Below are 22,238 nucleotides of genomic sequence, written 5' to 3'. Positions count from 1 at the left end.
GAGACGGCATGAGTCACGCTGCACGCCGCGACATGCCCGAGAGAGTCTGGGCCTGCTTTGAGCGACGGCGGGCGCGCAGCGCTTGTTTCCAGAGGGGCCAGTCAGCGAAATGTGGGCTCCGGCACTACAACACACACACACACACACACACACACACACACACACACACACACACACACACACACACACACACACACGCACACGCACACGCACACGCACACGCACACGCACACGCACACGCACACGCACAAGCACACGCACACGCACACACACACACACACACACACACACACACACACACACACACACACACACACACACACACACACACACACACTCGTGTAAACAGCGCGCGCGCATGTGCCAGCCAACTGCCCCGACGGCGAGCGAGCGACGCCCAAAAAAGCGTGCCGTGTGCAGCGCGCGCAGCCGGCGGGCGAGGATATTCGAGGAGGAAAACGCCGGAATGGAGGAGAGTGTCGCTACTTTCAAATTATCAAGGGGCTTTACGTGGGGGTGAGTTACAGCGCCACTCTCAGCGGTGGCGGCTTAGAGAACTAAAAAATTACCGACGATTACGTTACTTCCTAATGCGAAATTTGAGCGCAGCAAATAAGCTGTTTCACCTTTTCGATAGATTGAGGCAAAGAAATCGAGCAACACATGTATGCGCTATCACAGAATTTTTTTTTATTTTTCGCAGGAAGAGGGGGGAGGGGGGCGGCGTGTACACCCAGCGGCAAACGATGGGGCAGAAGCGCGCGCAGCAAGCGGACAACACGATAAAGGGAGGAGGGAAGAGATAGCAGCGACTGACTGATGCCGCTGACGCCGATAGTGAGTCAACCCCAGCTGCGGAGTTGGTTTCAGGGACAACGCCGCCGATGCCGACACAAACAATATGATACCCTCGCTTCCGCAGCGCTAAGAACCAGGTCTAGCCGTGGGAAGGTGGTCACGTATTCGTCGACGTGCCGGGGCCTACGTGAAATAACCGGCGCGTCGGCAACTGAAGAGCACCCTATCCGCCACACAAGAACAGGGGGGGGGGGGGGGGGGGGGGCTTTCCTTTTCTTTCTGCATGGCGGCGACGGTGTTCTATGCAATCACGTTATCTTGACTCTCTAGCGGCGTCAGCGGCATCCAGCGGTATCAGTCCGTCGCTGCTAGCGCTGGGGGGATGAAAGGGGGGCGGAGCTGGTTACGAGGCCGACGACGACGCGAAACCCAGGAACGGACGCCAAAGAGCTGCGCTCTAAAAATACAGCACAAACAAAAGCAAAACTGCGGCGCTGGGGCGGCGTTGCACGCGCAGGTCGCCCAATATACAGTAGGTCGTGGTCGAGCTACAGAGGCTAGAAGAAAACCTTCTAGCCTCTGTAGTCGAGCTACGCCGTGTTTTTGGCACGCAAATGTTTTTATCGTGAAAATAAACGCTTCGTCAGACTTGAAATGTCGCTTTTTTTAGAGAACACGGCCGAATCTTGGATAGGAATGCCTGCGCTCCCTCGCTGAAGCGAATGTGTCGAAGAAAACCGCAGCCGCTGGTGTCCGCGGCTGAGCGGGCGTCGAAAGGTACGCGACGGCATGCATTCGAGCACGCAAATCTTTATAGATACTTAAGCGCACGTGCTAAATTTTGTACAGTGGTGTCGAAGTGAAACTTTCCTGATTATAACAGAATGGTCAGCGTCGCTGTTCTCACAGACCTCCTTGCACAGTTGGTGTTTGCCACTTGTTGATCACATTTGCTTTCGCGTCGAGGGATGCGCGGCGGCGCGCCGCCGCTTCAACGCTCCATGTATCTCCAGCCGGGCGTCGCGCCGTCGCGACGTTTTCTGCCGCGCGAATGTCGTCGAAAAAAACGTCGCATGTATCCCGGACGCGCTCTCTGCGGCGCCCTTTTGTGTGGCGGTCGCGCGCTATTCTCCGAAGCGCGTAGTATGTGTCACGTGCCGAAGGACTACACCGTCTCTGTTCTTTCAATGGACAATGGTGCTTTCGGCCCGCAAGGGCAGTCACCTTGGCTTTCATCGGGCCCAGCCGCCTTCGGGAAAATGACACTGTTGGTTTTCCCTTTTCTTTCACAGTTCTCGCGGTGCTGTCCCGAGTTAATTTGCCGGCCCTTGCATTAGCATCTACACCTGCCTTAGCATTTCTCAAATGCTTGTGGCGTTCACGGTTTTTCCTGCGCAGCGACGCTACTTGCGGTTTACTCTCAGTGCTAGGCGACGGCTCACCTGATGAACTGTTCGCTTCAGTTTCCTCCCCAAGTGAAATTGGCCGACTGCCGACCATAGGTAAGCAATTGGACAGTGCTCGGCAGCCGGTATCCTCGGCCAACCAATGGCGGCCCCTAGTCGGGCCGTGGTTGGCTGCCAATTGGGCTGGTTAATAGTTGGCCAAAAACGTTCAGCCAACTACAGGCAAATGATAGGGAATTAGTCGGCACCCAACGATCGGGCAACCACACGGGGACCATCGTAGGGCCATGGTTGGCTACCCACTGGCTTGGCCGGTGACGTATATGCCAGACGCACGTGCAGTAGGCGCGTGGAAATTGCAGACGAAACGCTCGATCGACGTACGTTTCATATTATCCCAATATTTTTTTATACCTATACACTGCGCGCATGACTGCATGCATGTTGAGCCTAACATACATGCAGTCATTATCAATCAATTATCAATCATTATTATCAATTTATCAATCGGTGAAATGTAATGTGTAAGCAATATGCAGGTGCAATGCTGCGGCATCAATTACGTTTTAATGCTGAGCATTTAAATAATTGTCGGACGAGTGCAGTTTCATCGAGAGATAAAAGGAAAGTCCCGTAATTCTGACACCAAACGAAACCGAAACTCAAAAGTTTCTGTTTCGGTGTTTTATTGAAATTGGCAAGGAATTGTTTTTTTATCTAGATGTAGTAAAGCAATGTAGATTTTAACTTGCATAATTTGAGAAAAATGAATAAAACAACATACTTATTTTATTTTTGTTCTCTGCGAACATATTTTTGACAGCACATCTACGAAAGCGCGGTGTCAGCAAGGGAGTGACACTCTCATAGAGCCAATGGGGACGTTTTTTTTTTCGAAGGCGATGGTGGCGGCACCTGGGAGAGGCGGTAAACGCATCAAAAATCCAATATGGCGGCGCGCGTTTAGGCGGCTGGTTGTGGCCGGTTGCTCGCGCTACAGTGCACTGTACTCGCGCGTTACTGGTGCTGGCGGCCGCTAGCTCGATCCAAGCTTTGTAAATACTGGTGATTAACTGATCCCGCGCTGCATTCAAGCTTGATTTTCTAAGTACTTACGGATTCTGCTCACTCGCTTTTGTATTTCGATGTGTCTGTTGATGTAGCATGGTGCATGTTGGCGAGCGGCGCGACTGCTTAGCAGCTGCGCTCGCTCGAGAACGAGAAGCGTAAATGGTTTTGTACAAAGAACAATTTATTAAAAGAACATCAGCAGTGACAATCGATGTTCAAAAAGTGATTTTAGGCATCAGTGACATTGCAGTATCAGTAACAGGCATCCTAAAAATCAAAATAAAAAACGCCATTATGTAAACCTAAAAGACATGAGCGCACAGAGAATATATAGGGGATAAAGAAAAGCTATCAAGGTAGGTACAGTGTACATAATAAAATGCTACATGACTGAATATAGGTTTGTACGCGACTTTGTAAGAGATTCAGGTAAATAGCAGAGAAGTAAAACATCTGGCATGTATTGAAACGCATCAGTCTGTGGCTATGAATAAACACTCCCAGAGAAAGGCAACGAAAATTTTCAACCTTTGACTCGTGCAGAAGAAATCACAGTGCGTTGGGTTAGGGACAACATAATATGCTGCAGTGCTAGTGCTTCGTATAAAAACTCCAAGAAAAGCTCACTGTGTGACTCGACATGACGCCAATGACGCTGCTGCAGTGCGAATGTCGCCGACGTCGCCGTTTTCGCTTGCGCGGCTGTCCGGCCGTCGTCTGCTTGTCGTCTGCGGCTGCGTTACCCGCGTCGTCATCTTCGCAACTAATTTCTTTGATATCTTATTTTTAATACCTATGGCTGGTTATAATTCAGTTCATAAGCATGTTTTTATTATTGATAATAGTCGAGAAATTTCACTTTTATTAGGCTTAACTGCAGCCGCGTTTACCGCCGATACCAGGATCGCTGCAATCGTTTCGACCGGGGCGCCACCCTCGGCGCGGACGCGCAACTTGCAACATGCCACAGCCCTGGTGTCAGTCACAACGACTGAATCTGCGACGCGATGCTCTTCCCGTTTCACACTCATGCTCTCGTAGCGGCGTAGCTGGCAAAGTGCTTCGTTTGCATTTGAAGCATTGGTTGTTCCTGCACTGCCGTGTCTTGGCCTTTCACCATGACAACACCACCTGACCTAAAAGTTGGAAGGTAAGACCTCATCATGGAGCGGTTCTTGAGGGCGAAACGTCGCCGAGAGCTTTATCTGGCGAAGGCGGGCAGCGTTCGGTGTTTGCAGCTAGTCGCAGAAGACTTAGAGGCGGCAGCATGCTCTGAGACATTCCCCCATTTGCAATCCGACAATCGATCACGTTTAGCAATTGTTGGAAACGATAGATTTGCATCGTTCGGGGACAGCTTAGGGCAAGCGTATGCAGCAGTGAATACTTTTGAATCCTCTGTCGTGGCAGCTGAGGCACAGTGTTGAAGTGCAGATCAAGCTGAGCCAGTCGGAAGTAACTTGCACGGTCAAAACACTGGTCCCGTAGAGCCTTATGAACATGACTTGGTTGACGTTCCCGACAATGCCGAGTGTCCAGAGCGGATAAGGAGCCAGTTGAGGGCTTGGGCTGTGAAGTATCATATCAGGAGAGCGGCAGTTAATTCACTGCTTGACATTCTTAGGCCGCACTTCACTGATCTTCCTAAGACACAGTATGCTCTAGTGTCCACTCGACAAAGCGTGCCACTTGAACAACTCGGCAGTGGTGAGTACGTTCATTTTGGCCTTCAGAGAGGCTTATTGCGTGCATTGGACATGTGGCATTCGGCCCCAAGTAATGGAGCCGGCAATTCTTCAGCACACTGGTGAAGAATTGTCATGCTGTGCTAAACATGCTGGTCATTTTATGAGCCATATATTCTTCAGTACAATACCTTTGTCCCAGGTGGTGGAAATTCCTGGAGCCCTCCACTAAGGTGTACCTCATAGTCCATCTGTTGCTTCTGGGACATTAAACCCCGCAATGTTTTCCCAGGAAAAAAAATTTTGAGTGCTTCGAGATTCTATTCTATTTAGTCTACTTTGTCATGAAACAATTTCGTATTCATTCTTAATTTTGGCACTGCTGTGACGTGGACGTAATGAAGGTTTTAAATGATTTGCCTGTATTTAAGGGTAAATATGCATGTTGGCGGTAGTGTAGCTGTTTTATTGTTCAGTTCAGTGTTCAGTGCATTTATTTCAGTCATGTACAATGGCTGAGGAGAAAGGAAAAAAAGCCGCGCACGCGGCTTGACAAAGCTCCCATCTCCCGTAGCGGCTTGGCACGGCGATGACAGACAGCAGTAAAACAATAACAAGAGAATGCATGAAATAACAAATATGTACAATATCTTCATAACAGATCACCAGAATAGTCTCGGTACTGTTACACACACGCAAATGATAGTTTAATCACAGCACATGGACACTTTGTTTATTTTACAGTTGGATATGATTCATTCTTTTGTAAGAACATATTTCTGACAGCGTTATATGAAACGGAAAGAATGGATTGATTAGTGAAAGCGTTACTATTAAGGAAAGATGGCAACACATACCTGAGAGCTTGAAAACCGTAATTTGTGCGTGGACAAGGTACATACCAATATTCGTAGTGTCTTGTGTTGTGAACAGCAGTATTTTCCCGTAGATTCGCAAGGTCAGCAAAAAATGTGGTGTCACTATGTACCTGAGATTTGTACTGCTGAATTACACGGTACTGATGAATAACCCTTGCATCCATAATGCGGTATTTTGCAAATAGAGCACTCGTATGTGCTAAGTATGTGGCACCCGCAATTGCTCTGACTGCATTTTTTTGTAATGTCAAAACCTTCTGAATATTAGTTTGCGTCGTTGTACCCCAGACCAAGTGGCAATATTTAACATGAGAGTCAAAGAGGGCATGGTAAATAACAAGTTTTGTCCTAGTAGGTATCATGCACTTTAACCTAATTAATTGGCTTAATTAGCCAATTAAAATTAAAATTAAGCCAATTTTTAATTGGCTTAGATTGCTTCATTAAAGCAACTTGTTAAAACAATTGCTACTGCATACTACATCAGGTTTCATGCAATTGTAAAAATATTGAATTTCTAATACTGCTTGCAGTTGTTTAGTGCTATTTATAATGGTACACACAATGCCAAATTTTTCAGTATATAATGCCCTGATTTTAGCTAGAACATTTATAATACTGTTGTGAAGACATTGAAGACTGCCCACAAATATATCATAATGGATGCTATGTACAAAGGACAGATATTCTAGTTTTGCCGCATGTTATTTTGGGTTCAAAGTGAATATTGCAATGGTTATAGAATATAGTGCTTACTACTGTTATATCCGAGTCTGGACTACAGAGCACTGGATTATTTGGTTGTAATATCACTTCTGAGCTGGTTTCAGCCTTTTTGAAGTGGTGGCATTTGTTTTTGCTCTCTTCTTTTATTGTAGCCTGCCTGAGAGCACACTACCCTGAACAAGCAACCCTGAAGAATAGCAGCGCTGTTATAAAGCGCTGGCTGATTGGCGCGCAGGATCGGGAGGGTGGCCGGAGCCGGAGGCGCCAGCCGACTCGAACAAGGGAGGCAGTGGGCACAGAAGAATACTTTCTTCACTTTAAAGACCCCCTTCAGGGAGTATTACATAAGGGGTGGCTAAATGTATTCAACAATCATAAATATGCGGTAATCATAAACAATCATATTCAGCAATCTTTGAAGTATGATACAAATGGTTACAGCGGATAAGAATGAAGGTGGGCACGTGATGGCGGCAACATCAGCAGGGAGGGCATTCTAGTCAACAATGATGCGAGGAAAAAAGAACTCAAAAAGTAGCAGTACGTGATAGAGGCCGGCGATCTGAAATGGGTGTGCGGTGCGGTGAGATATGCGGGCCGGGTGAGAAATGTAAGGTGTTTTGATTCGGAGTGCTATGGAAAAACTTGTGGAGCAAACACATGCAGGCGACGCGACGGCGAGCTTCAAGGCTTTCGAGACCGGAAGTATTCTTTAGAGATGAAACGCTGATTGTATATGAATAAGCAGAATGAACGAAGCGAATGGCGCGGTTTTGAACTGATTCGAGTGCATTTGTTAGGTATATTTGGTGTGGATTCCAGATGGGACTGGCGTACTCGAGTTTAGGTCTAATAAGGGTTTTGTAAGCTAGAAGTTTCACTTGCCTGCGGTGCATGGCGAAGATAATGGTTTAGGAATCCTAGAGATCTATTGGCAGATGATATGATTGTGGTAATGTGTATTCGCCAAGAAAGATCGGTACAGAGTGTTACACCGAGGTACTTGAATGATTGGACGCTTTCTATAGATGAGTTGGCAACTGTATAGGAAAAAAACAAGGGGGTTGCGTTGACGCGGAAATGAGACGAGTTTGCATTTTTTAGCCTTTAGTGTCATTAGCCAGAGGTCACACCATTCATGGATGCGGTTGAGCTCATTTTGAAGAGCCACTTGTTCAGAAATGTTAGTGACGTTACAATAAATTACACAGTCATCGGCGAATATGCAAATTTTACCCGATACTTGTGGCCCCAATTCGTTAACATATATTGGGAATAAAAGCGGGCCGAGCACAGATCCCTGCGGAACACCGGATGTTATGGGGAGAGTGCCTGAGTTGTGATTGTTAATAGAAACAAACTGAGAACGGTTAGCTAGGAATTCTTTAATTCAGTCTAGAATATTAGGGTGCAAATTTAAAAAGGCTAGTTTCAGTGATAGGCATTGGTGTGGTACCTTGTCAAAGCCTTTGCGAAATCTAAAAATAATGCATCTGTCTGTATGTTACGGTCAAGGTTAGCAAGCAGGTCGAAAGTGAAGATTGCCAATTGGGTATCGCAGGAAAGTCCCCTACGAAACCCGTGCTGAGCCGGATGAAGAAAGTTGTTAGAATCTAGGAGGTTTACGACATGGGAATAGATATATTACATGTTCCATGATTTTGCAAAGCACACTGGTTAAGGAGATGGGGCGGTAATTCAATAGAGTGTCCTTTACACCTGATTTGTGGACCGGAATGACCCTCCCCACCTTCCAGTCATCCGGTAGCATTCCTGTTGAAAGTGATTGTGAATAGAATATTAATAAAAGATATATGGCTGAAATGTGTTTGGTGTTTTTCAATATTTTGTAAGATTCCACAGTACGCGTGCGTTTACAGCAAGTGAAACTGCTTGTATATTGATGTCTGCATAAAGAAACCCATTAATAATTGCTGCAAGTTCGTCTTCATTGTTTGTGTCTCCTCAAGATGCCTGTGCATAATGGTCGGATTCCTCATGGCCAAAATTTAGTTTTCAAACGTCATATATAGGTAAGGTAACCACGATTTGTCATTGATTCACAATCTAGCAGGGCGCTGGCTGGCGACGGCAAGGTCGGCATACGGCCTCGGCCCTATGTTGGCAGCCAAAGGTCGGCCGGTGTGAGGCCAATCACCAATCCCGACCTCGGCTCAACCTAGTTTGCCAAGCTAGGGCCAAGGTCGGCCAGGCCGGCTACCGACTTTGTCCCAACATAGGGCCGACGTCTTTTTTTCAGTTGGGTCCGAACACGATAGCTTATTTTCCTGCGGTCCGTCACTAGCCACTGTGATTTGGCTTTCGCTTTGCTGCTCTTTGTTTCTATGCAGTGCTGAGCCGCAATCTGCGCTTGCTATCGAACTGTGAAGGGGTGCTATACGTCGGCCACTGCCCGTCGGAAACACAAAACAACCTGTCTGCACTCCACTTTCTGCAGAGCTTGATACTTCGCTGTCCTGAAGTCGGCAGTTTGGAGCAGCGTTATTAATGTGTTCGGTTACCGCAACAATCCGAGTAGCATCGCCCCTTTCAGCTAGCTCTGCGCTCTGTCTTGGTGCTTCAGCGCTGCTGCAGCCTTACTTACTACTAACAACATTGAAGAATTTAAAAAACGGTTGCGGGATCATTTTGTCGTAGATTAGATAAAATGGTCATTTTATTTATTTTCACGTTGCTATCCTGTATACAGCGATTTCGCCAATTTTAAACATGCATTTTCGTTATTTTTGCCGCTTACTGTTGCTAACTGTGTTGTCATTGCTTTGTATTATAGCTTGTGTTATGAGTATTTCTAAATGACCTTATGCCTTAACACTACTTTGTATACTTTTGTTTCTCAAACCTAAAGTTTTTTCGCGTTTCATACTTTTTTGCAATATTGTTTACTTGTATTCTCTTAACATCGAAATCTTGTGTAATGATGCTGCTAAATACGCGCGTTAGCTATTGTTTTAAATAACCCGTTGTGTATATATTCTGTACGTATTTGTAAACTGCTCACTGCCTTCTCTAATGCCCTCCAAGGGCCATGAAGGAACCTGAAATAAATAAATAAATATCCGGTAACTCTCCGTGACGCTCTTTCTCGGAAAGCTGTCTTTCGGTGCGGTGGCATTCCAATTCCCTACACTCTTTCTGGCGCGGAACCTCTGCCGCTTTTGCCATAGTGGCATCTCTCCCAGGGCTAGAACCGGCCTGCTCACTCTCTTCCTTAATGCCTGCACCTTTTACCAAACTATCCACTGTGTCTTTATTACTGTTGGCTGTGCTGCAGCCCTGTTTCTCCACCTCTAAATCCACAGATACTGCCCCTGCAGCTGCCGAGCTGTCATTTCTTTCTGGGCTTAAATCTGCACTGTCGTCGCTCTCCTGAGTAGTTTCTGTGTCCCTAGCTGACCAAGCGGGGTCCCTAGGCTGGTCGCTGACACTCACATGGGCGCGCAGCCCGCTGCCAACACTTCGACATTTGTGGTCGGCCTCTACACGTATGCCAAAATACCTGTAAAGAGCGCTTTTCGCTGTCTCATAGTTGCCGAACTCCTCGTCGGAAAGGCACCCTAATACTTCGCTAACCTCACATGGGAGGATGGCCACCAACATCGTTGACCAGTAACCCTGGTCTAGCTCTTCCTCTGCGCAAATCTGCTCTAAATTTGCGATGAAAGTTTTGAAACTTTCTCTCTTTGAAGAACTCTCAAGCGAGCTCTCGCTCTTTCCCATTTCAGCAACTGAGCTTTACGCCTGCGGTCTTGCAGCTCTTGTTCGCGTAGTTTATCTCGCTCAGCCCGTCTCTCACTACACTTCGCCTCGCGAAGTTTTCGCCTTTCTTCTTTCTCCACGCGGAGGCTTTGCTGCGGAATAGTTTCACACTTATCGCCTGCCTCCTTGTTGAGAAGAGGTACCACTTGCTGGGGACAACTGCCCGACCTCTCGCTCAACTCCATTTCTAACTTATGGATCTCAATCTCCCGCTGCAGAATCGTTTCACCCATCTCATCTGCCTCCTTGTTGAGAAGAGGTACCACTTGCTGGGGACAACCGCCCGACCTCTTGCTCAACTCCATACCTAGCTTACTGAGCTCAGCCTTTAGCTTCAGTAATTTTGCTTCATTCTCACGTTCGCGCTGACGCCTCTTTTCCTCTCTTTCCCCCTCTTTCTGCTGTCTGAGCGGCTCTTTTTCCTGCTCTTTTTGCTGTATGAGCTGCTCTTTTTCCTGCTCTTTTTGCTGTCTGAGCTGCTCTTCCTTTTTTTGTTCGATGAGGCTCCACGCTTCACTGAGCTCCTCATCATCTGCTCCCAAATCAGTAATTGCCTGAATGATTACGGGTTCTCGTGCCAAACCCCTCGTATCAATCCCCAATTCCTCACACAACAGCAACAGGTCCGGCTTCTGCAGTTTCTGTAGGTCCATGATAGTTCTGAGCCTGAGCTATTTCCAAAACAACTATGCAAAAATACCAAACTTCTAGGATTTAAGCACAGGTGTCTACCAGTTCTAAATTGTAACCCTCTTTTAGAACCTGGTCCACATCAGAGGAAAAGCCAAGCACTCACCCACCCACGTGATCATGTTCCGAGACAGCTGCACTCTCGCTGGCCGACCTGTTGTCGCTTGTGGCTTCAGATTCCCATCGCTGATCTACAGTTGTTCGGTCTTCGGATCCCAGGCTTCGGATCCCAACGCTGCCAACCAGTTGTCATAGCTCGGTGTAGCAGCACCCCACCGCTGCCACCAGTTGTCATAAGTCGGGTAGCGTGACCAGTTGTTATAGGGCGGGTTGGAGCATCCTTGGGGGCACGTACAGGTTGAGGAAACGGTCTGAAGCTTCGAAGGTTGGGGATACGAAAACAAGCAGGTTTAATGACACTTTTTTAAGACACTAATTTACATAAAGAAAGGCAGAAAAGCAAAGAAACAAAAATTAAGAGTTCAAAGCGTCGAGCGACTGGATGAGCCTGTTACCCAAGGCCCAGAGCGTTCGTGCTCTCTCTCTCTCTCTCACACACACACACGCACACGCACACACATGCACGCACGCAGGCACGCTCACGCACACGTGACGGAAGCGAATAGACATCGAAACCAAAGAGCATTGGAAATGTTTTGCTTTAGTTTGTGGTGTTCATCAATGAGAGATCAATAGGCTAATTATTTAAAGATAATTGATTAGAAAGGAGACGTTCGCCGCTGTGGACGAGGCTGGCGCTGGTGAACATTCTTCAGTTTCGGTTACACTCCACGTAAATACATACGATTGGACAGCCATCGCGGTAGCTCAGTTGGTAGAGCACCGGACGCGAAATTCAGAGGTCATGGGTTGGGATCCCACCGACGGCATGTGGTTGTTCTTTCTTCTGCTTTGCAATCAATTGTAGTTATATAATTACCCTATTAATATTTTATTGAAGGACACCACAAGTTAAAACATAAACCATTGCCTATGCTCCTTGGCTTCGCTGGCTGTTGTCTTTCGTCATTTATGTCATAACGAGCCCTTTTCTCTTTCCCTGTCTGCTGAATATACATATAAGGTAAATTCACCAGAAAATGAAAAATAAAACAGGATTTAATTCAGAACGTTTCGGCTGGAGGACCAGCCTTTTTTGAGTGTACTACAACATTCGAAAAACACGCGCGTGCTTTAAAAGCTGCGTGTTTTGAATGCTGTAGTACACTCCAAAAAGGGTGTTCCTCCAGGCGAAACGTCGTGAATTAAGTCCTGATATGTTTTTCAATTTCATAAGGTAGCTTATGATAGTCTGTTTTTTTTTAATAATCTAACATTCGAACTTGCCCGAACTGTCCGGAATTGGCGAATAACTACAGTCGTCTGCGCGCAGAATTTTCGTCGAGGCGAGCAGAGCAGTATATTTGACAGACTGCACCACCTGGGGTACTGCGAGACCTGCACCAGCTCCAAGCAGCCACATTTGTTGCCTATAGGTTTATGTATAAACAGGGTGTGTCATCTAAAATTTTACACAATTTTTAAGAATGGGGTTTTGGAGTTACAAGAACGCTTTTTTCGCCATCTGGGGTACTGCGAGACCTGCACCAGCTCCAAGCCGCCACATTTGTTGCCCACAGGTATATGTATAAACTGGGCGTTTCATCTAAAATTTTACACAATTTTTAAAAATGGGGTTTTGGAGTTAGAAGAGCGCTTTTTTCGCCATCTGGCGTACTGCGAGACCTGCACCAGCTCCAAGCCGCCACATTTGTTGCCTATAGGTATATGTATAAACTGGGTGTTTCATCTAAAATTTTACACAATTTTTAAAAATGGGGTTTTGGAGTTAGAAGAGCGCTTTTTTCGCCATCTGGTGTACTGCGAGACCTGCATCAGCTCCAAGCCGCCACATTTGTTGCCTACAGGTATATGTATAAACTGGGTGTTTCATCTAAAATTTTACACAATTTTAAAAAATGGGGTTTTGGAGTTAGAAGAGCGCTTTTTTCGCCATCTGGGGTACTGCGAGACCTGCACCAGCTCCAAGCAGCCACATTTGTTGCCTACAGGTATATGTATAAACAGGGTGTTTCATCTAAAATTTTACACATTTTTTAAAAATGGGGTTTTGGGGTTAGAAGAGCGCTTTTTTCGCCATCTGGGGTACTGCGAGACCTGCACCAGCTCCAAGCAGCCACATTTGTTGCCTATAGGTATATGTATAAACAGGGTGTTTCATCTAAAATTTTACACAATTTTTAAAAACGGGGTTTTGGAGTTAGAAGAGCGCTTTTTTCGCCATCTGGGGTACTGCGAGACCTGCACCAGCTCCAAGCAGCCACATTTGTTGCCTATAGGTTTATGTATAAACAGGGTGTGTCATCTAAAATTTTACACAATTTTTAAGAATGGGGTTTGGGAGTTAGAAGAACGCTTTTTTCGCCATCTGGGGTACTGCGAGACCTGCACCAGCTCCAAGCAGCCACATTTGTTGCCTATAGGTATATGTATAAACAGGGTGTTTCATCTTAAATTTTACACAATTTCTAAAAATGGGGTTTTGGAGTTAGAAGAGCGCTTTTTTCGGCATAGCACTGTCAGCGGTGTAGCGCTCATCAGAACACAGCTCAGATCAACTAACTAGTAGGCAGGTTAACTAACACTGAATAGTTAACTTTTTAAGTATTACTGTTAGGCTTTTTAATTATTGAGAGCCGTGTAGCCAACCGTAATTTATACCCATATCAGTTTTTAGAATTTCGAAAACGTGGTTACCTTCGCCGCTGTAGCCGGATAAATTTCGGCTATTTAGACGAGTTACATGCACTCGAGAGGTTGCTTTGCCTGCGAGCTTCTCCAAAACGCATGTATTTTGGCGCGATGCAGCCAAAATTTGTTGCGTTACAGCGCCGAGGGTAACCACGTTTTCGAAATTGCAATAACTGATATGGATATTAATTGCGGTTGGCTACACGGCTCTCAGTAATCAAGGAGCCTAAAAGTAATAGTTAAAAGGTGAACTATTCTATAATGACCAGCCTCCTGTTAGCTCATCTTAGCTGAACTCTGATGTACTAAACTGCTGACAATGCTTTGCCGAAAAAAGCCTGTTTTGTGAAATTATGTAAAGTCTTAGGTGAAACACTGTGTATATCCAATATAGGGTTACGAAACTAGGTTCTGTTGGCTTCCACAGGGAAAAGGTTGAGTGAAGAAGGTACTTCTCGAAGACACAATTATTGTCGACGTTTCGACTGCGGTGCGGTATTCTTCAGGACTTCAGTGGTAACCCGTCAGATTGACGTTTCTGAAAAGTTTGTGAGGTGCAGAGGAGAGCGAAAAGGAGGTTAACACGCGAACAGCAGCAGCGGTTAAAAATAAATAAATAAAAAAAAACATGAAAAGTGCAGACTGGGACAAGATTGGGGGAGATTTTTCCTTCCTCCCACAATCTTGTCCCTGTCTGCACCCTTCAACCCCTTTTTTTACCACGCGAGAGCGACCCGTAGAATATACAATGTGCTCTTAAGATCGACTGCCAGCACTGAACGATATCGGGCAGTTGTATATTAGTAAGAACAGAAAGCTGGGCGAGTTGGTGGTTATACTTTTAACAGCGCGAAAAGACGACGACGTTTCCACACACAACAACACGAGTGTTTGATATGCAAGGAGTTAAGTTGTAGACACCCACTTTTGCGATAGCTGCGGAGGGTGTCAGTGAGGGCAGGAATATTGTGCAGAAGCTTTAAAAGACGCGTGTGCTTTACCTTGTTGTGGTGTTTGCCAAAACAAGTCGAGTACATTGCACAATGTCACTAGCGTTTGACACGTATGCATTAGAGGGGAATCTCCCAGTGTAGAATATTATTTCTAGTAACATCCACCTTAGCGCTGTTGACGCTTTTTGGCGTACCTGGTCCAGTAATCGTACCTGAGCCCACTGGACTCCAGCAATCTTCGTGCAGTTAGCATTTCCTCGTTACATTTCCGCCGAATACATAGAAATCCGAAATATGCGCATCTAACATTGTTTCGGCTTTTGCTTAGTTTATTCCGATTTCCTATGCTCTGCTGTCCGGCTTGCGCACGCCAGCAGCACACAACGCACTGCAAGTACTGGACGCGCTACAGCCAGTTCTTGCAGCTCTTCATTAGAAGGCACCATGGCTCCCCCGGAACAATCTTTTACGAAGAAAGTCAAGCAAGCTTTTATTTTTCAGTGGAATGCCCGCGGGCTCCAGTCCCGGATTTCAGATATTCGAAATTATGTTTATGAAAACCGCTTCCCCATTCTTGTTATTTGTGAACCGAATCTACCCAACATTTTGCGATTATCCGGTTATGAAGCTTTTACTTCCCCCACGCGCAACAGAACCAGCAAAGTCATCGTCTACATTCGACGTGAACTTACATATGTGCATCATTCGGTTCCCCCACACAATGACAACCAGTATGTTTGCCTCACAGTGAAGAGCCGTGACCTCACGTTTACGCTTTTGGCTGTGTACATGGCGCCGTCAAGCCGCTTTGACGAAAAAAGGTTGAGTGATTTGATGCAAGCCACCTCCGGTCCATGGGTGATTATAGGTGACTTCAATGCTCACCACACCATGTGGGGAGGCGTTAGGATGAACCTTAGTGGAAGGAAACTCGTCTCCTTCGCCTCTGACCACGGCCTCCAGTGCCTAAATGACGGAACCCCGACGTATATTCGAGGGGTGACCTATAGCAGCTGCCTAGATTTGACTTTCGTTTCGCGATGCCTAACCAACAACGTCCAATGGTTTTCGGATGTAGAAACCCATGGCAGTGACCACATCCCAACCTACCTGATTTTTACCGGCCATTGTACGTCCCGTTCTGCCACACGTATGCAGCGCATTGATTGGACAGTTTTTAAAGCGCGTATGGAGGATGCATGCATGGAAGGATTCTCGACAGGTCTTGAACAAAAAATTAAGGAGGTCATGGAGAGCGCAACGTGTTGCTACAACCCCGTCGCAAAGTACACCGACTTTGATATTGAATTACAACGACTGCGGGCACTACGGCGCAGGGCAGAGCGCAGATACCGACGCACAAAGTCGCGCTTAGACCTCAGAGATGCAAGACGCCTGCAGAAGAAAATCCAGCGCAGAATTCAAGCCCTGCAGACACAACGTTGGAGAACATTTTGTGAGACACTTGACCCACGAAAGCCTTTGTCACGCGTTTGGAATGTGATCCGTGGCCTTCGTACGTCCCCTCAACAGCGCCACCCGTTTAAATCCCTCGCGCTCCACCAAAAACGCAGCGAGGTCGCGGTAGCCGAAGAATTTTGCGCAAGGATAACAGGCCAACCGAACCCATCCACAACGCTGCACTGCAGTGATGTTCCACCCTCGCGGGATTCACGAATGGATAACTTGTTCTCCATGGAGGAACTTGACGCTGCGCTGGCTTGTTGCAGAAGGTCGTCATCGCCGGGGCCCGATGGTGTGACATACTCCGCGCTCGCCAACCTTGGCCAAGAGGCTCGACGGATTCTTCTGGACTCATACAACAAGTCATGGTGCGAGGGCATAGTTCCTAATGCATGGAAGACCAGTCGTCTCGTACCACTCCTTAAACCGGGAAAATCGCCACTCGACATTTCAGCATACCGACCAATAGCACTCTCCAGCAGTGTCGGGAAAGTCATGGAAAGAATGTTGTTAACACGCGTGGAATGGTACCTAGAGCGATACCAAATTTACCCTGCATTTATGTCTGGGTTTCGACGTGGCCGCTCTTCCATTGACAATGTGGTTGACCTTGTATCGTCCGTCCAGCACCAAAAAAACTTGAAAAGATTGACTGCGGCACTATTCTTGGACATAAAGGGCGCCTACGACAACGTAACGCATCAGGCCATTTTGGACGCATTAGAAGCTGCTCAGATTGGAGGCCGCATGTACAGCTGGATACGCAGCTATTTGTCAGGGAGGTCGTGTTTTGTCCAGACTGAAGACGGACCAACCTCTTCGCATCTAATTTCGCGCGGAGTCCCGCAGGGTGGAGTGCTGAGCCCAACTCTTTTCAACATAGCTCTCGTCGGCCTACAAAAGGCGGCAAGGATACTGACGTTATACCTTCGTCAGCAGGGCCTAAATATTTCAACCGAGAAATGTTCCCTCGTGGCGTTCACGCGAAAAAAAATGACAAGTTACCCCATATATATTAATGGCAACGCCATTCCCTATGAGAAAAACCATCGCTTCCTTGGCGTTGTTATCGATAGGAACCTCTCGTGGAGTCCCCATCTTTACGACATGCGAAAGAAACTGACAGCGATTGTTCATATTCTCTCCTTCCTCGGGGGAAAGTCCTGGGGTGCATCTGTACGCTCGATGCTTCAACTGTACCGTTCGCTGTTCCTGGGATACATGCGGTATAGCTTTCCCATTTTAAACAATATCAGAAAGACAAACCTTCAGACACTTCAAAGTGTTCAAGCGCAAGCTCTACGAATCTGCCTTGGGCTACCTAAATGTGCCTCAACGGCAGCCACTATTCTTGTCGCTGGGGAGCATCCTGTTACTTCACACATTGCTGTTGAAACCATGAGAACACACATTCGGCACCTCACGCGAGTTCCGAGTCATCATCTTGCAGCTCTTCCCGTACTCAGACCACATACTGCATTTGCAAATGTAATTCAAGCTCACCGTGCCTATCTTCCTTCGCAGTTCGCCCACCCATCAAGATCATGCTCACCCATATGGAGTCTCCATGAACCCCGGGTGCACCTATCTATTCCTGGAATTAATAAGAAATCTGATTTATCATTGCCTGCTCTCAAGCAACTGACACTGCATCATTTGCATTTTAACCATACACACCGCATACATGTCTACACAGATGGCTCAGTGACTTCAACAAGCTCTGCTGGGTCTGTGGTGATACCGGCCAGGTCTATTTTAATGAAGGTGAGGACTACCTATCTCACCTCTTCAACTGGTGCAGAACTAGCTGCCCTACGGGCTGCAGTTCAGTTCATTAGTCAGGAATCTGCACATGACTGGACAGTTTTCACCGACTCTAAAGCAGCCCTTCAAGGCCTGCAAACTGCACTACGCCGTGGGTCACACGAACAACTCGTTGCCGAAATCCGCAAGCTCTACCATGACGCCACATTGAAAGGACATAACATAATTTTCCAGTGGCTGCCGGGCCACTGCGGCATTCATGGCAATCACCAGGCTGACGAAGCTGCCCGTTCTGCCCACAATGACGGAATCCCCGTTAATATTCCCGTAACGAGAGCTGACGCAGCGTGTGGGCTTCGTTCCTTGAGGCTGGAGCTCACACTTTCAGCGTGGAACTCTGGTGTGTTGTGCAACCGTCGCCTCAGGACTTTGGACCCTGGACTGCGCCTCCGTCTTCCGTGTAATGTAGCGCGTCGTGAAGCAACACTACTGTGTCGTCTATGGCTCGGTGTTGCCTTCACGAATAAGTATGCCTTCCGGATCGCGATGGCCGACAGCCCCTCTTGTGTGAACTGCGCCTGTGATGAGACAATCACCCATATCTTGTGTGAGTGCCCTGCCTTTGTAGCCGAAAGACATAAGCTGCGATGTGCTCTGGACCGCCTGGACCCTCGCCCTTTCACAGAGGCCAAGATCCTCGGTCCGTGGCCACAACAGTCAACTGCCATCAAGGCTTACAAGGCACTCTTTCGCTTTTTGAGAGCGACTGCCTTAATTGACAGACTGTGATTATTTCCCGTTACTTCTCTCTTTCCTCTTTAATTCCCCTCATTCCCTTCCCCTGTGCAGGGTAGCCAACCGGAATCCTTCTGGTTAACATCCCTGCCTTTCCCTCTCTCTCTCTCTCTCTCTCTCTCTCTCTCTCTCTCCTATGCCATCTGCTACCACAATTAATAGAGTGACTATTTCCTGGCTAAGCGCGCGAACCCGAACAATTTTTTCTTACTGTAAAAGGTTTGACAAAAGTGTCTTTCCTTTGCAGTTGTATGGACACGCTTCTGTAGATGCTTAAAGCATCAATGGTGTGACTGACGATAACTCGCTGCGCCGCCGCGGTGGCTCAGTGGTTATGGTGCTCGGCTGCTGACCCAAAAGACGCGGGTTCGATCCCGGCCGCGGCGGCTGGAATTTCTTTGGAGGAGAAATTCTAGAGGCTCGTGTACTGTGCAATGTCAGTGCACGTTACAGAACCCCAGGTGGTCGAAATTTCCGGAGCCCTTCACTACGGCGTCTCTCATAGCCTGAGTCGCTTTGGGACGTTAAACCACATAAAACCAAACCAAACCATAACTCGCTGCGCCGAGCGGTTGCCTTGATCAGGATAACCTGTGGGGCGGTCACTTGCTGAAGTACACTGTCGGTCGTCAGTTGTGTACTATTCAAATGGAAGGCAGTATCATCAGATCATTTTAAGAAGCTGCGCCATATAGCGGCCATGGAAGGGATAATCTGTAGATGTAGAGCATCTGAGTTGTTCTATAGGTGTATAAAGGACAGACGGCTTTGATGGCCTCGCATAGGTTTGCTCGGTGCGTGTTTCGTAACAGGGTTGTTTGACGCGCAACAAGTATCAAGCAACTTTGTTGGTTTCTCAGCATTGACTTTATTCAAAAACATCCGACAAGGTCAGCGCATATGCGGCTGTCACGCTGCCCACTGGGCCCGGCGACCTGCCGCACATTAAAGCCGCAACACCGGATAGGAAGAGAGTGCCGGAGAAATGTCGAAGGCTGGCTTCCCATCACGCACCCAACCCGCCACCGCAAGGTGAAACGTGTACTCCCATCTCGTGCTTTACAGAAAAATGATAAAGCACGCGTGAATTGAAGCAAAGAATGCGGCCATACGAAAGCGCGTTGCTTCAGCAATCATGACCCGACACTTCATGAACGCAGTGGTTTGTATGGGTATATAAATAAATAAATAGCGCACAAGTGAACATGAAATCGAAAAAAAAAAATGCCATGAACAACAAGAAAGCTGTAGGACCCCTAGAGGAAACGCTTGGCTGCTTGAAATGTTGACTTAATTTCGTGCAGCTTTTCTATAACAAAACCTTCACATGATCGAAAAAAAAATAAAATCGATGTTCACATGCACACACGGTAAATTCATACGTAAAGCTATTTACACAATAGAGCAGGTGTGGCGTGATCAGTGGTAACAAGCCATTGTTTTTTTTTTTTTTCATTTTTGGTTGGAGTATGCCCACACTTTGCCGACTCAACATGTCTAGTGCCTAGTGGCCATACATATTTGGTGACGGAAGGACCACTTCACAACACGACAAAGCATACCCTCACACATTTGAACACAATGCAGCACGTTTGCACTACGCATGCCGACGTGTGAGTGAGCTGCTAGAACCAAGCTCACGTGTCGAGGATAGCGAAGAAAAAAATAAGAAAAAAAGCATACTGCCTATCGCAGAACACCAAGGTCAAAATCAAACATAGCACAAGGTAACCGCGCATACACATCCTTATTTTCTCATCCGCAGTGGTGCGCTTCGGACCAGCCTACCAGACTTTGTTTCTCTACGATCTTTATCGCGATGATTGACATACACTCTTACGCAAGTGCGAAGAGAAAATGCGGCCTTTTCTGAGGTTCCCTCCGCACGCAACGCGAAAGTGCTAAAGGCGCTTTGCAGTATAGTCGACACAGAGCATCGCCGTGGCTGTGCTAGCACTCTCTGGCCCCTCGTGGAGTCGCCATGACACCGGCGACCGAGACTGCCGTTTAGAACAGCGCCTCTGAAGAGAGTACCAGCCCGGCGCGTCTCATAGCAGCCTCGAAGTCCAGGTTCGCCAGGCCTCATGGCGACGGGCACGCGTGACCGGGATACAAGAAAAAAAATCTACGCTCACGGGCGTGCAAAATACACCTGCATGCACCAAATGCGCCTTTCAATTCCGCCACCTGCAAGCATAAACTTGAGCGGTGCGGGAGTTTCTCAACGTTTCTCGGCTTCCGCTCACCGTAGGCGAGCACCTCACAGGGGTCAATCATTTTGCCATCACCTTTACTTCGCTACAAGAAAAATTCTTTGGTTTTGTACGCACGCAAGTAACCGGATAAACGCGCAGTGTTCGACGAGCCCGTTCAGCGCGCCAAAAGCAGCTGCACTATTTCGTTTGAGACCAATGGACACAACGAGGCCGTCGCAACACCCGAGGTAACGTTAAGCGACAACTCCTAGAAATTTTTTCCGCGCTTTAATTCGCTCTTCCCTGCAGGTAGGAAGTCACTCCAGTTACGTTAAACAATCCTGGTCTAAAATATATCGAAACGAAATTCATCGCTCGTGAAATGCACTACAGCGACTCTGCAGCTATTGACGAATAAGACGGAACACAAGCAATCTTCTTGTGCGCCAGCTCAACTCCATCCCTCGTCACGACCCGAGGTGGACGTTTCTGAATCGCGCATACCGCACCGTGATTGGCTGACCCCCACATGGTGCAGAGCAGTTTACGGGATGGCAGTGCCGTAGGGACACACTCTCCAACCAAACATACGTTCGAAGAAAGAAATTCTGCCCCTTCCCACCTTTTCTATGTTATTTTTTTCGCAGACAGAAGCATGTCTTTATACCCTGAGAAGCTTTCAAGCCATTGCGAAAAATTTACGACGGGTGTGATCGCAATTCCAGCTGCTACCAAAAACGCTCAACATTGCTAAAAATGAAAGGAGGCTCGATGCTGCCTCACAGCCTGTACTGAGCTAAGGCGCATGCACTCACATGAGGACGAAACTTTGAGAGGCGCTAGACACATGTGCACGAAGTGGGTAGATGCACTTAGAGAGAAAGAAAAAGAACACGCGTCCAAACACCCTGCGGCGTTTGTCATGCACATTGTTTGGAGCAGTTTTCCAACCCCTGCATGCGCAACTGTATTTATTGTCGCATATCTTCAAGTTGCATCCCCTGTTTCTACAATGACAAAATTCTAACTTTTGCTGCGTCTTCTGGGTCACTGGAACATCTGTGTGCCACTCTTTTGCAGGAACCTCGACACGAACGCGTCCGCTCTCAATGACATGCCAGGCGCACGCGTTCGAGCTTGTTCAAGTTGCATCAGAGGACAGCGCCAACGATGGGCACCACCTTTAGCGTAGCAGTCTAGACTGCAGATGGATAGGATCATCTGCATACCCCCGGAGCTGAGTTGCTTATTACGCTTACAA

This window comes from Amblyomma mixtum, chromosome 3, assembly GCF_055824585.1.
Source record: "Amblyomma mixtum isolate Tamu chromosome 3, ASM5582458v1, whole genome shotgun sequence".
NCBI classification, from domain to species: domain Eukaryota; kingdom Metazoa; phylum Arthropoda; class Arachnida; order Ixodida; family Ixodidae; genus Amblyomma; species Amblyomma mixtum.
This window is presented reverse-complemented; position numbering follows the sequence as displayed.